Source organism: Schistocerca piceifrons, chromosome 3, assembly GCF_021461385.2.
Source record: "Schistocerca piceifrons isolate TAMUIC-IGC-003096 chromosome 3, iqSchPice1.1, whole genome shotgun sequence".
In the NCBI taxonomy this organism is placed as follows: Eukaryota; Metazoa; Arthropoda; class Insecta; order Orthoptera; family Acrididae; genus Schistocerca; species Schistocerca piceifrons.
In genome coordinates this window covers 888,692,366-888,706,312 of record NC_060140.1, presented here as the reverse complement: position 1 = coordinate 888,706,312, position 13,947 = coordinate 888,692,366, and positions in this window count along the sequence as shown.

The following is a 13,947-nucleotide window of genomic DNA, read 5'->3' as shown; positions in this document are numbered from 1 at the left end:
TTCCACTTTCTTGCGTTCGTTTTGTTAAACCGATGCGTCATCTTTCACTGAACAAAGACGTCGGCTTTCGTCTTAGCGGCCCGATGTGGTCCCTCCAGTACGGCGTTGTTGTTGTGGTTTTCAGCCAAAAGACTGCTTTGATGTCTCCAAGCTGCTCTATCCTGTGCAAGCCTCTTCACCTCTGGATAACTACTCCAACCTACATCCCTCTAAATCTGCTTACTATATTCATCTGTTGCTCTCCCTCTACGATTTTTGCCCCCCCCCCCCCCCCCCCCCCCGCCGCCCCCTCCTATTTCTCTCCAATACTAAATTGTTGAGCCCTTGATGTCTCAGAATGTGGCCTCTCAAGCGATCCTTTCCTCTATTAAGTTTGTGCCGCAAATTTCTTCTATCCCCAGTTCTATTCAGTACCTCCTTATTAGGTATGTGATCAACACACTAATCTTCAGCATCCTTCTATAGCACCATATTTCAAAAGTTTCTATTCTCAACTTGTCTAAACTGTTTATCGTCCATGTTCCACTTCCATACATATTATGAAACGTCCCCTTATGAACAATTTATACATGACTGTGCTTAAACTGACACACAATATTTTGTTAGCGCAACGCAATCTGACTTTCAAAATTCCCTACAAAAGAATGGTCCTGACTAACATTAAACTATACCTTTCACAAATCACTTACCTCACAAAAATCTTCGCTGCTCAAGCTACTGCAATACAGCGAGCGCCACTACTGCCAGCTAAATAAAAGATTCAAACTATGGAAGGCACTAACTACTGATAGGGATAGTTAGCAAATGAAAGATATTAATAGAGAACAAACAATGTATTTACCTTGATATCATCATATATAAATATAGCAGTTCATGACAAATTTCAAAACTCCGCCATCTCTCTCCCCACATCCACCACTGCTGGCGGCTCACCTCCAACTGCGCATCGCTACGCGCTGTTCACATCCAGCTGCCGCTGCCCAACACTACAATGGCAGGTATTACAACAATGCAAAGCAGCCACAGACTGCACACAGCACAGCCAGTGATTTTCATACAGAGGTGGCGTTACCAATAAAAAAACCTAAACAGCCTACTTACAATATATTCTATGCAAATACTTCCAGAAAAGACCTACTAACACAAATCAATAGTCGATGTTGGCAGATTTCTTTTCTTCAGAAACGCGTTTCTGGCGATTCCCAGTCTACATTTTATATCCTCTCTACTTCGACCATCATCAGTTATTTTGCTCCGCAAATAGCAAAACTCCTTTACTACTTTAAGTGTCTCATTTCCTAATCTAATTCCCTCAGCATCACCCGACTTAATTCGACTACATTCCATTATCCTCTGCTTTTGCTTATTTCTGGTGGCTAACAGTGCTTTTGTCCGCCCCGTGGAAGAGAAATTCTTTGTGTAGATGTAGTGCGAGGTTCCTCGTTGTAAAATAAAATTTATGTCATTGCAGGATACGAGTAGCTATACCGTAGCCGATCTAGCCATGTGACTGCGACTATGATAGAACGAAACTGTGCTCCTAGCGTTATGCAAGCGTTACCAGCAGGAAAGTACCGTATATTTGCCGTTAAACCCTGGCCGCTCTACTTGTTGGAGCTCAGCGTTGCCGCTGTTGCTTCCAGGGGTCTGATTCCTGTGGTGCGTGACTGCTCGATCGGCTGGAGGCGGCAGCTGGGCATTCCTGCGAGCCGGCAGGTGACCTCGGCGGAGCGCAGAGAGGGCTGGATTCCAGGGCCCCTGGCCCGTGCTCCAGGCGCCTGCCGCTCTGCTGACAAGGCCGGCACGCAGCCCTCTCAGGAATGTCTCCTTCCACCACCGCCGGCTGCTCCGGAGGCGCGGAAGTTGAGATCGGACGTGGCTGCACTTCCACCTGCACCAGAGGCGTTTCACCTTCTACTTATCTTTGGTGGCTAGTAGTGCCTTTGTTCGCCCTGTATAAGAGAAATTCATCTTTGGTGGCTAGTAATGCCTTTGTTCGCCCTGTATAAAAGAAATTCCTTGTGTAGATGTATTGCGAGGACTTTAGAAAGGTTTAGTTCCTTACGTGTTCCACTGGTCACCTGAATGAATATTTTAATATTCCTTGTGTAGGCCGCGCGGGCTAACCGTGCGGTTTGAGGCGCCACGTCACGGTTCGCCCGGCTCCCCCCGTCGGAGGTTCGAGTCCTCCCGGTGTATGTGTTGTACTTAGCGTAAGTTAGTTTAAGTTGGATTAAATAGTGTGTAAGCCTAGGGACCGATGAGCTCAGCAGTTTGGTCCCATAGGAACTTATCACAAATTTAAAATTTTCCTTGTGTAGATGTATTGCAAGGACTTTACAAAGGTTTAGTTCCTTACGTGTTCCACAGCTCATTTGAATGAATCTTTTAGTATTGACGTTAATGAACATATTCTTTAGTCCTACTCATGCAACTACACTTACAAACTAGGTTTTTTTAACAGGCCAACAGTAATGGGAGGAGTTGTACGAGAGAAACGGTTTTAAACCAGACTTGAAACTTGCTTTGCCACCTGTCAGGCATTTGATGCTATGGTGCAAATTATCAAAACTTTTTGTTCCTGGCCGGGGGGGGGGGGGGGTTAGCCTAGCGGTTTCAGGCGCTGCAGTCATTGACTGGGCGGCTAGTCCCGGCGGAGGTTCGAGTCCTCCCTCGGGCATGGGTGTATTTGTCCTTAGGATAATTTAGGTTAAGTAGTGTGTAAGCTTAGGGACTGATGACGTTAGCAGTTAAGTCCCATAAGATTTCACAGACATTTGAATTTTTGTTTTTGTTCCTGAGTCGCTTATAACTTTAATAATGAGTAAAAAAAATTCATTTTTAGGGTTCTGTACCTCAGTCGCTAAAAACGGAACCCTTATAGAATCACATTGTTGTCTGTCTGTCAGTCTGCCTGTTTGTTAAGACCCCTTTTTCTCTGGAACGGGCAGACCTATCGAGTTGAAGTTCATGCCACATACTGAGGTCACATCTCAGATCCCATCATTCTTTGCGCCCATACCGCGCTGTTTGTTGAAGCTGAGGATGTCGAAGCTTCACTTTCAAACTGGATGGTTTTTATGAGGTGTGCAGAGCAGACAGTCTGGAAGTGGCTAATGCAAATCCACGTTGAGGATGTATGGATCTACTGCGTATGACGTCACAATTTAACAGACGCTGTGACAGATGGATCACGTAAAAGGTGTTGCTCTGCAAACTGCCATTGTGTGTTTACGTTGTGAACTGTTGGAGATCCGCTTGACTGCTATTTATAGATCGCCACAATGTCTAACCAATGTTGCTACAAAATGTATAGACATAGTGATATACGATGACAACGGCAACGATTATATTTCTCGCCTGATTGTTGTAGGAGATTTCAAAACAGATTTTAAAAGCAAACCCTAAAATACACTTTTACTACATTTCTTCTCCAAAGACATGTTATCGTTAGTAGACGAAGGCACTACAAGAGCTAATGCGATTATAGATAAAGTTTTTTCGAACTTTGATATACAATGCGGTATTTCCCATTCTTTTTTTAGTCGTCACCTATGAATTTGGTTCAAATTTAGTACTTAAGTAATCATTTTAACTTCGTTTCCAATTTCATGCGGACTTATAAACATACGTTTGACTAATCTCACCTGATTATGAGTGAAGATATAGCCGAAAACGTTCTGGCCTTGCAAATACCTGATCACTCTCGCCTTAAAGATACCAATGCTGTAGTTATACTTTTTGAGGACAATGTATTTGGAAAATATTTTCAGTAAAGGATCTACTTCTAGTTTCGACAGGAAATTAAGTCGCTGGATTAAATTTTGAAATTCCCTATGGTTTGAAGTGACGTATCTAGTACTCAATGCCTGTCATAATAACATTACTTTAGTTATTATAATTTGAAAACTTAAAAGATAGCTGAACGCAGAGAATCGTAAGAAAATTGCGCTCTCTGATTCGGCTAACTCAAACATTGTCCGATTACAAATTTTAAACAAAATTAATTTTTGGTGTTACTAATTACCATATCACGTTAATATCAGTCCAGGATTAATAAACTAAATGAAAAATTAGAACACCAGATGTGAAACTGCACAAAAAATTTAAACTTAAAACATTCTCGAAAGGCTTGGAATTTCTGGGATCGATATCTTGCCAGTATCGATATCGATAACAGGAAAAAGTTGTCGCGTTTCTGGATTCCGGAGGTAGGATGAAGTATCTATATACATAATTAGCGTTATGGAAGGCAATGGCAAACCACCTCCGCTAGGACCTTGCCTAGTACAGCGGTGCGGGTCTCCCGCATCGTCCCTTACGCTCTGTCAGGGAGTTTGGGACTTTGTCATCATCATCACGGAACTCTTAGAGCGCAAGTCCAACTCGCACTTGGCTAATTTTTTTTTCTTCTAGTGTTATAAGGACGGACATCGTTATGACTCTCAAATTGTAATGGATTATGTATGATAAATTTTATTAGCGACTGTCTGTATTGTTATGGTCCAGTTAGAATATGTGTACGTTCGGAGCACAACATTGTGTGTAGTGGAACATGGATTGCGGGAAAACCGAAAAAAAAAACAGAATCGAAACATTTGAGATGTGGTGCTACAGGAGAATGGTGAAAATTAAGTGAACTGCTAAGGTAAAGAAGAGGAGTTTCTCCGCATATTTGGGTTGGGTTGTTTTGGGGAAGGTGACCAGACAGCGAGGTCATCGGTCTCATCGGATTAGGGAAGGACGGGGAAGGAAGTCGGCCGTGCCCTTTGAAAGAAACAATCCCGGCATTTGCCTGGAGCGATTTAGGGAAATCACGGAAAACCTAAATCAGGATGGCCGGACGCGGAATTGAACCGTCGTCCTCCAGAATGCGAGTCCAGTGTCTAACCACTGCACCACCTCGCTCGGTTCCGCATATTCGAGGAGGAGAGGAACGTATGGAAAACACTGACAAGAACAAGAGACAGGATGGTAGGACATATGTTAAGTCATAACAGAATAACTACTATGGTACTAGAGGGAGCTGTAGAGAGTAAAAACTGTAGAGGAAGACAGAGATTGGAATACATCCAGCAAATAATTGAGGAAGTAGGTTGCAACTGCTGCTCTCTGAGATGAAAAGTTTGGCAGAAGAAGAATTCGTGACGGCCGCATCAAACCAGTCAGAAGATCGAAGATTCAAAACAAAACAAAAAAAAAGTTATGAACATAAACATAAGCCTACACCATACCTGCGTCAGTACCTACCTCAATTACTTGTACTTTTCAGGAAATTTTACAACTCGACCAAATCGGATAACTTTCTTTGGCGAGACTCTTAGTGGTGTGGGTAAAGTGCTCTGTTGTTTACTCTGTGGACCACTGGTGTTTGAGTTTACAAAGATGTTGGCAGGTTTCGCTGTGTCAAGTGTGTTGCTAGTTGGCACATTCTTAGTTTTTGAAGTGAAATATTTTGCTTCTCGCTCCAGGACTTCGTAGAGGCCTTCGTAGGCAGATACTTGTTTGGCTTTAACTTTGTCATTCCTCACAAATGCATGAGTCGTTTTATGCAGATCTTTACTAACGAATGGCGTTTCCTTTTCTGTGTGGAAACATTCTGAATTAGTTCATATGTTGGCGTAGCTGAGAAGTGGATGCTGGTAGGTATACTTTGTTTTCCAGCTTTCCAATGAAATCAGCAGCCAATGTTAGAGGTGTACCGTACAGCATCTCAGCAGCTGTTGGGTTATATTCTTCTCCCTGTGTCGTCCCAGCGACGATTGTGTCGTAAAGACATTTAAAACAAAAACAAAAAACAAAAAAACTTGGAACGAGAAATATTATACGACGAAATAAATGCACAAGAACCTTGCGTGTTTCACCGGCCGCATAGGCGGCGGAAAATATCCATGTTTTATTGTAAATATTAAATTTTAATCTTAGTATCAAGGAGTAAACTCTTAAAACTTAATAATCTCTATGATGTTAATAAGAGAGAAGAGCATTCCTATATTGTTCTCATTCTCTTCCTTCACTTGTTTCTGGTGTTAAGAAGCAGACATCTTACTACACGAAAGGAATGTAAGCTTTTATGCTGTTAACTTTGTTAATATAGTACGTTAAAGTTTCTATTTGAGTTATTTCAACGTACAATGAGCCCTCTGTCATGTTCCTTGCATTGGTTTAATTTTTCTTAACACGTTTGCAGCTCCACAATAATAGCGGCCGCTGCTTCAACGGACGCCATTATGCGTCGATCTAAAAGGCGAAATAATAGCGGAAGCGAAGAGATCGCCCGCTTTAACATTTAACAAACATTTTTTCACAGCAGTGAGCCGCAGCGGAGAGCAACATTAGTTTACGCCGAGGGCTAGGATTCGACTACCACAGCCTGAATATGATGGTAAGAGGAGTATTCTTCGAGTGTTGTGTGGGTCCAGAGTAAATTTTTGAGTCCATGCTCTTTAAAGAACTAATACGCCGAGGCTAATTATCATACTGTTATATTTTCATTCTCACGTAATATTCTAGGAAGTAGAAATCAGTTAACAATTTTTCGATTTGGACCATACAAAAAATTTACGCGTGTTTTTAAAGTCAAAAAATAAAAAATAAATAAATAAATATACTACTCCTCCTGAATAGCCACTTCATCTCTCAGAGCCATGCAGTCCTTGGAGAATTGTAGGAACGATGTCATTGCGTTTGTTTTGTGTTCTGATTGCTGTGTTCAGTGTTCTATGTAATGCCTCTATTTTCCCATTTTATTGTGGTTGATATTCTGTAGTTTCGTGTTAATTTATAACCACAAATCTTGGCTAATGCACTGAACAGTTCTTATTGGAACGATGCTTCTTGGTCAGTCATTATTTTGTTAGCTGCTCCAAATCTAGTGATTCAGGAGTTATAAAACGCTATTGCCACCGTTTCTGTACAAACATCAAGTAGTGGAATGACTTCTGTCCAATTACTGAACCGATCGATGCACATTAAACAGTATATGAATTTATCTCAGGGATGCAGTGGACCGATCAGATCGATGTGTACCACCTTAAATCGTACAACTGTGCTTGGAAAATGGGCAATAAGAGATTTAGTATGTCTAGTCACTTTGTTCTTTTGACATGCTACCCATGATTTCCCCCATTTTTGGATATCTTATTTGATGTTTAAGCCAGTAAAACTGTATGTGAGTAATTTCAAAGACGACTTAATACCAGGGTGTGTAATACTGAAAAACTGAATGTCTAAATTGCTGAGGAATATAACGACGAGTGTTCCTTGTTGGTACATAGCATAATAATAATCGTCCACCAGGGGTTTCGTGCTGTGTAAATTTCAATAAAGTATGAGGACTAGAGCTAAGCTTCTCGAGTTGTTCATCATTCACTTGAGTATCTGCTGTCTTCTCTTAATCAACTGGAACTACTTTTCCAGGCTGGATAGGTTGTCAGCCACTGTATTTTCATTTCCAGAAATGTGTCTGATGTCTTTGTAGAGAATTTTAAACCAAGGATAACAACAGCTAAAATCCTCGCTTGTGCGAATCTGCAAGGGCTTCAATAAATACAGCTACGGTGGATTAACGAGTTTTCATTGGTCTATGTGTTCATCAGTTTTACCCATTTTAACATCTCGATTTTACTGCTTCAAGTTCTGTAAACTAGATATCTTAAATCTAGTGCAATTGTTGTGATATGAACTGTAGGTGACGCAGTTACGCAGGGGTTGCCTTACCGTCTGGTTGTTTAAAAGCGTGCGTCAAAGCAGCGTGATCAGAATACACTGCAAATGAACGTCTTTCAAGGAGGTATTTAAAATACATTATTGCCTTATACATGCTGAGAAGTTCCCAATCGTATGCTGAATATTTCTTCTGGAATGGAGAGAACATTTTGGAGTATAAGCCCTCTGGTTTAAATATTCGTTTTTCTTTCTGTTACATCATTGCAACGGATGAAAAATCGGAAGCATCTACGAATAATGCAAGTTCATTGTTTATATTTGAGGATGTTAGAAGGGCTGCATTTGCAAGGTCAGTTTTGCTTTTCTAGAACTGTCTTATTGCATCTTCTGTGCAGTGAATGCTTCTTTTGTTGTTCTTCAAGTAGAGCCTCATCATTTAGAACAGGTTATGTTCTGCGGCGTGTTCAAAATGCCTTCAGTAAAAATTCAGTGTGCCAAAGAAACGTCGTAATTTTGGTACAGTTCCTGGAGGTTTGAAATTCATTATGACTTGTACTCGTTTTGGATCTGGTTTGGTACCTTCTTGAGTAATCGCATGACCTAAAAAGTTAATTTCTTGAACCCCAAATACAGGTTTTTACAACATTAATCCTTAAACCAAAATTATTCAAACGTTCAAACAGTACAGTTTGAATGTTGAGTGTGTTCTTGTGGAGAGCTAGAACTGTTAATATATCATCTAAATGTGCAAAACAGAAATCTGGTTCTCTCATAACCCTGAAAGGTACTAGGTACATTCCTGAGGCATGAAATTGAATTCATGAAGTCCAAAGGGTGTGATCGCAGCACTCTTTTCCTTATCACTTTCAGCCAGCGGGATTTGATAATATGCTTTGAGGAGATAGAATTTAGATAATATTTTCTTAACCGCAAGGATGTAATGTACACCATTTATGCGATTAACTGGATAGCGGACAGGAAGGGTCCGGTCCTTAAGATGCTGGTAGGCTCCACCATGCAGCCACTGGCCATCCGGCTTTTCCGCTATGTTACTTTATGGTTTACTAGGAACTGGAATTCTTATTTAGCCAAATTTAGTTAATGTGGATCTAACCTGAGGGCTTTTGAGAACAATGGCGGTTGCAATATACGTTTAAACTCATGTGTTTTGTCAGTTCAGGAAAATTTTTAAATAATTCGGAGCATTTGTAGATAGCATGGAGTGGAATAACGGAATAAAGGCACTGCACTGTAGAGCACCCACATATAACTGGGTATTACTGTTTCTTTCAGGTCTATTAATAAGCCAGACTGATGAAGAAAGTCTGCACGAATTATACCTTTTGCTGTGTCGGCTACAGTGAAAGACCACTCAAAACTGCGTTTTAAACCTAAATCGAGATTCAATAGCTTTGGTCCGTAACTATTAATCTCAGATCCGTCCGCAGCATGAAGTTTGTAGTCTGGCTCTTTAACCTTGGACACGCTGGTGTAACGGAAACATCAGCACCGCTGTCAACCAGGAAACGTAACCCTGAAGTTTTATCTCTAACAAACAATCGATATTGGCGGCCTGGTATAATCGTTGCGACAGAACACTGCGCCGCTATTGTGTCTGTCGACTGGAGTTTCCCTCACTTTTCCGTTCTCATGGCTCGACACACTTCTCAGGTCTGCAATTTGAGCCGTAATGCAAATGAAAGTGGGAGTACTTTCCTCAGCTACTGTATTTCGGCTTGCTGCAGCCTCTGATACGAGAACGACGTTGCAAATGATGCTGACACTCGCTAGAGCTGGATTTTTCAGAAGTCAGTTTCAACTTCTTCGATCTTTACCAGAAGATCTTTCACTGAAACGGAAGAATCACATGCCACAGGGAACATTTCCGTTGAAGTTGACTGAAGCTCCTGAATGTTTCGTATTTCCATCCTCCGGTCAGTCATTTGCGCTAGTTTGTCCACATTTTCTTCGGAAAGTATCGAAATATTTCGGACACTACAAGGGGAGGTTGTCTAGCCAGAGAGTCTTTAAAATTTTGTCTGATGCAGTTCACTGGGTTTCGAATCACAAGTTTCTAATTCGCTGACTGGGTCCTTAATTTCACGTTCTTCACTTTCCTTGAAAGTCATTAGCAACCTTTCTTTAGCTAATGAATATTTGTTGCTTTTGTCACTGTTCACGAGATCTCGTACATTTTCGATAAATCAGTGCTCTAACTGTGCTAACAAGCAATTGAATTTTGTTGCTTCATTCTGTATTCCAGACATTGTGAATTGTGCCTCAGGCCGACAAATCCATGTATCAGGCTTTTCGGTCCAGAACGGAGGAAGTTTTACGCTAACTTTTTTCGTATCACTGTTTGGGGTATTTCTGTTCTCTCTATCTGCCACCATATTTATCACGTCGAGGTCGTAACTGTTCGTCCTGTTGTACAGTTAAGCACAAAACACAGTATTTTGAATTCGAGAATATTATCTGGCAATTTCCATTTGTTACATGATAAATGTCACACACTCAAACAAAACAACTGATATCTAGACCCGTTACTCTGTGCATTTCAAAATGTAATTTGTTTTCAAAGGAAAATAAAGTCCACAAAGAAGAAGTGTTTACAGAACTATAGGTTAAGAACATCAAGATAACCCTGCAACCACCACATATTATTCTTACTGCTCGCTTCTGTGCAAACAGTACTTTGTTTCTAAATGATGAGATGCCCCAAAAATTATCCCATAAGATATTATTGAGTGGAACAAACTTGACTGTTTGAGCAGCTCCGTGATATGCTTCTCCCAATTCAAGTTTGCATCAGTATTTACACCCAAAGACCTAATACGTATTATCCTGTTCACTGACTCCTGTTCATGTGTTACATCAATTTTTGCTGTGTCTTTATTTGTCGTAAATGACTGATTACAGCGTGTTTTCTCATAATTAAGGGAGAGTCCATTCTCTGAGAACCACTTAATAATTCTTTGAAAAACATAATTAACAATTTCTTCTATTGCTTTGTCTCAAATGAGATTTATTTTATCTCTAGTACCGTCTGTAAAAAGTACAGCTTATGGTAGATCATTCATATATCTATACTAATGTCTGATTTTCTTTGAACACGCTATTCTCCAAACCTACCAGATGAATTTTCAGTGGGGTGTTACAGATAACTTGAGCATAGCTTGGGGAACCGTATGGACTTTATTTCATCAAAATAGGATAAGGAAATGTATGTATGATTCCACCTCTTCCCTGAAACCACTTCGTAAGTAAGCAGTGAATTAAACTTGTAGGTAAACGTTTCCAGTTGATATAAATATAATATAAGTGTTGTTACATTAGTGGAAGTGTTAGTGAAGTGTTAAAGAAGATTAAACAGGGTAAGAAGTTTATTTTCCTTCTCGCACCTGTAGCACGGATTTTAGTCTTAATTTCACGCGCGCGTATCGTAAGAAAACAGTGACTTAAACTTATATGTAATCACCAGTTTTTTTATTCAGTACTCTTTCAATTTATTTATATCTGCCTGAATAGTTTCTAGGGTCCTTTGTTTACGCTTTAGTCAGTACTTAAATCAGTTTATACGATTTCTGTTTTTACCATGAGTGAGAAGTGTGTGACATGCCGTAGGATCGTTAGTTCCGAGGTGTGGTGTGATGGGTACTGTAGTTTCTTTCATTGGGACGAATGAAGTGGCGTGGGAAATGGGGACATAAATGAGGCTCACCAGTGGTATTGAAGGATCTGCAGTAGAGATAGGAAAATACTCGAACAGGAAGGGAAAATTGCATCTCTTCAAGCTGACTTACTGTTAGATAAGGCAAGGGAGGATCTGGACAGGTTAAAGAGGGAGAAGAGTGAACAGAGGTGGGAAGTGGCAACAGGTAATAGGGGGAACAGGCAAAGGAGAGCATCATACAGCTTTGTCATAAATCTTGAAAGTAGATTTGACCTGCTGCCTCATGTAGCTGAAGCTGTAGAAAGGGCACAACAAGCTTTCAAGGACTTGAAAAAGGTAGGGAAATTTGTAAAGAGAAAGAAAGTTCTGTTGTTAGGTAGTTCCCGTGGTAGAGGTGTTGGCCAGCTACTGCAGGAAAATCTAGGTCCAGAGTACCAGGTCACAAACTTTTTCAAGCCTAGTGCAGATCTCGGTCAGGTAACAAAGGACGTAGGTTCTTTATGCAAGGATTTCACAAAGGAGCATGCTGTGGTTATAGTGGGTGGTCTGGGAAACAGCATTGACAGACACTCTGAATATTCCATAGAGAGTGACCTGGTGAAGATAGCATCAGCAACGAAGCATAAGAGTGTGGGATTTGTGTCTGTGTTGAGACGCCATGATCGACCTCATTTGAACTCTTCCGTCGGGAGGGTGAACTTGGAGTTGGAGTGGCTGCTTAGGACGGATATAGGGTCCCATATTAGTTTGATTCCTGTGCATGCTATCGATAGGTGGGACTACACTAGGCATGGCCTTCACCTCAGTAGGAAAGGGAAGGGAAAACTGTCTGGGTTGATTGCAGAAAACTTAAGGGGGGACACTGTCACAAGTGGTGGAATACCAGTGGTCACAGATGTCAGAGGGATGCCTTTTTTAGGATAGGGAAGGGGGAATGAAAACGAGTCTTAAGAGAGATTGGCAGACACACTCAGTTTGAGAAAACAGATGAACACGAGTCAGATTTTAGCATATAGCCTCAATTTAAACAATGTTTAACAGCAGGTAATCAGAAACTGCCAGTTCATCTTCGCCAAAGCAGTTATAATCCCATTAGTATGCAGTATCAGTTATCTTTATTACACCAGAACATTCCGGGACTCAGAAATAAAGTTGATGAACTACTCATTTGTATTGATGAATTGAATTCATCTAACCAAATTGACATAATCTGCCTCTCTGAACATCAAGTGACCACTGGTATAGATATGTTAGATATTTCAGGATTTAAGCTAGCTTCCTTCTGCAGAGTAGATATGGATGGAGGAGGAGTTGCCACATTTATTAAAAACTGCCATAAATTCAAGGACATTCTGTTTAGAGCAGCATCTAGAAGCATGTGCAAAAAGGTAGAGATCCATAACAGATCCAATATAATAGTAACTATTTACTGAGCACCTGCAGGAAATTATAATCTATTCATAAATCATCTAGAAGTTATTTTAGGTTATTTAACAGAAAGAAACAAAGAAATTTTGATTGCTGGTGACTTCAATACAGATTTTCTAATGCAATCTTTCAGTAAACATTTACTGCAGTTAGTAATGTTGTCTTTCAATCTAACTCACACTGTAAACTTTCCAACTAGGATCACTAAATCCTCAATGACAGCCATTGATAACATTTTTATAGACAAATCAAAGGAACAAAATCATATAATAAAACCTGTAATAAATGGACTATCAGATCATGACATGCAGCTCCTTGTTTTATATATAAATTCCAAGCAGATTATCAACACTGCTAAATCTGAGTACAGGAGAGTAGCCAATCAACCAAAAATTGAGTGTTTTAGAAAACTGCTCAAAGAAATGAACTGGAAAGATATTTATAGTGCTCATGACATGAATGAAAAATTTAACACATTCATGAACAATGTCAGTACCATGTTTTAAAACTGTTTTCCTCTAAAATTTACTCAAATTAAACAGAAGTCTATAATAAAACAATGGATTACACAAGGAGTAAAGACTTCCTGTAAGATAAAAAGAAAATGTATCTGTTGACCAAGAATAGCTCCAATGGTGATGATTTAGCTAAATACAAGGAATACTGTAACATATTAAAAAAAGTAATTCAAACATCTAAACAAATGCACTACGAGAAGAAGATAGCAATGTCAGGGAACAAAATAAAAACAATGTGGGATATAGTGAAAGAGGAGACTAGTAGAACCAGAAAGGAAGAGGAGCAAATAGCATTAAGGGTAGATGACACATTAGTAACTGATAGGCATAGTGTGGCAAATCTATTTAACAAGTACTTTATATCTGTTACTGATAGAATGGGATTGTCAGGATCAGTAAATAATGCCCTTGAATATCTGAAACTAGTCTTTACAAATAGCTTCAGGTACAGGAATATGTCATGTCACCAAAAGAAATAACTTCTATAGTAAAATCTCTAAAAACAAAGCTTTCTAGTGGTTATGATGAAATATCAACAAAGTTAATTAAGGCATATTCTTGTGAGTTTAGTACAATTCTAAGTTACTTGTGTAACCAGTCAATTATAACTGGGACATTTCCTGACTGGCTAAAATATGCAGATGTTAAGCCTCCATTCAA